At 40.2% G+C, this 2,116-nt stretch overlaps 1 protein-coding gene across 6 annotated transcripts in view; it reads right to left on the bottom strand.

Annotated features, from left to right (window-relative positions):
- Nucleotides 1-2,116, bottom strand: part of AASDH (aminoadipate-semialdehyde dehydrogenase) — a 34,249-nt gene that overhangs the window by 8,214 nt on the left and 23,919 nt on the right. Inside the window, exon 12 of one of the 6 annotated variants that reach the window (XR_001512860.1) lies at nt 1,545-1,929. The exons of the other annotated variants lie outside the window; for them this stretch is intronic. The gene's annotated coding sequence lies outside the window, so the exon portion shown is untranslated. Of the gene's footprint in view, nt 1-1,544; nt 1,930-2,116 lie in introns of those variants that run through there. 6 annotated transcript variants of the gene reach the window in all.

Raw genomic sequence — 2,116 nt, 5'->3', positions numbered from 1 at the left:
GTGTGTATCCATCTACCCCCAGGATTATTGTGACAATTAAGATAAAATAATGTGAGTAAACACCCAGTGTAAAGAAGGTGTTAAAAAAAAAGCTAACATTAAAAATAGCCAATGTTTACTGAGCTTTTTACCTTGTGAAGGGTGCTATTCTAAAAATTTTACATCTATTAACTCATGTAACCCTCACAGGGAAGCAAGGGCTATTGTATCTACATTTTATAGATGACAGAATTGAAGACCAGAAATTAAGTTACTAGGGCAGAACTTCTCAGCTAATATATGGGAGAGATTTTGAACCTAAGAAATCAAGCTCCTGAGCCTGTGCTCCTAACAGCAACACCAGACTGCTTTTCCCAAACTGCTGATATGGATGAGAATACAGGGCAGGTGCCCCTGCCTTGGTGTAGCCAAAATAACCCAGGTGGAAGTGTGGGTAGTCAAAATCTACAAAGCAAAGATCACTCCAGTTTCCACTGGGCACTGGCCCATCACTCCTTGGTTCTGTCTATGGGTTTAACCTCTGCTGCTTACTTGAGGCCCAATTTCCAGAACACTTGCTGTGCTGATTTTGTTGCTACTGTTTTTCTGGCAATTACTGCTTGCTCAAGAGAGTGGTCTGCTTAGTGATGGCGAAGAGAAATGTCCTATATATAGTAGGACACCCAAGGACCCAGCCAGGTAATAAAAATGTCTCAGGTTCAGTTCAATTCCAGAAGAAAATTTTGTGACCTTGGGTTAGGTGAAGATTTCTTAGACATGACATCAAAAGCATGAGCCATAAAAGGAAAAAATAATAAAATGAACTTTATTAAAGTTAAGAATTTCTCTTCAAAAGACACTATGTTAAGAGAATGAAAAAGAAGCCACAGATTGGGAAAAACTATGCAAAACATCTGATAAATATATATCCAAAATACATAAAGAATTCTCAAAACCCACTAAGTAAACAAACATAATAACTTAAAAATGGGTAAAAGATCTGGACAGATACTTAAGATATATAGATGGCAAATAAGCTTCTAAAAAGAGTTGCAACATTATTAGTCACAAGGGAAATGCAAATTTAAAGCACAATAAAATACCACCCCATAAATATCTGAATGACTAAAACTTTTAAAAACTTCATCAATGTGGACTACAGCTGCTGGAGCTTTCCAGGGGCCATGCCTCTGTGCCCCTCTGGAGCCAGCACCACCAAGCCCTCCCCCCAGCACTGGCATTGCTGCACAGGCACACCCTTGGAGCTGGTGTCCCCGGGACTGGCATCCCACATTGCCTGGACCCAACACAACAGTGCACCTCACCGAGGCAGCGCCCTCTTACCGACACACAAGTTAAGATCGTTCCCTAAAGAAGGCAGTCCATAAAGTCTGGAAGACGTGGCTACTTCTTCAAGTGTGAAGACATAAATGCAAGACTACAAGGAACATGAAATATCAAGGAAACACGATACCACCAAAGGAACATAATTTATAGTGATTGACACAAGGGAAGTGGAAATCTATGAAGTCTTGGACAAAGAATTCAAAGCAATTGTTTTTAAAAACAATTCAGAGAGCTACAAAAAGAAAATACAGATAATTCAATGAAATTAGGAAAACGATATATGAACAATAAGCAAACAACCCAAATAAAAAATGGGCTAAGAACCTGAACAGACTTCACAAAAGAATACATAGAAATGCCTAACAGGTATATGAGAAGGTGGTCACATCACTATCATCAGAGAAATGAAAATAAAACCACAATGAGGTATCATCGCATACCTAACAGGATGACTATAACGTTTTTAAAAAATCTTATTAAACTGACAATACCAAGTGCTGACAAGGATGTGGAGCAACTGGATTTCTCATACATTGATGGTAAGAAGGCAAAGTGGTTCAATCACTTTGGAAAATAATTTGGTCGTTTCTTATAAATTAAAACCTGCCGGGGTCCAACCCCAGCGGGTCCAGGGGTCCCCAAAGGTGTGGACGGAGTCGGCGAAGGAGGAATGAATGGCACAGAGGCAGTGTTCAGTTCATCAGCATAGTTGGGTTCTCTTGTCAGGATCTCCAGCCAGGTTCTATAGCCATGTTCCCTCGCTAGGTTCTCCAGCCAGGTTCTGTCCATG

Source organism: Myotis davidii, unplaced genomic scaffold (genome assembly GCF_000327345.1).
Source record: "Myotis davidii unplaced genomic scaffold, ASM32734v1 scaffold173, whole genome shotgun sequence".
Lineage (NCBI taxonomy): Eukaryota > Metazoa > Chordata > Mammalia > Chiroptera > Vespertilionidae > Myotis > Myotis davidii.
Note: the sequence above shows the minus strand (reverse complement) of the source record. Positions and strands in the feature narration are given on the sequence as shown.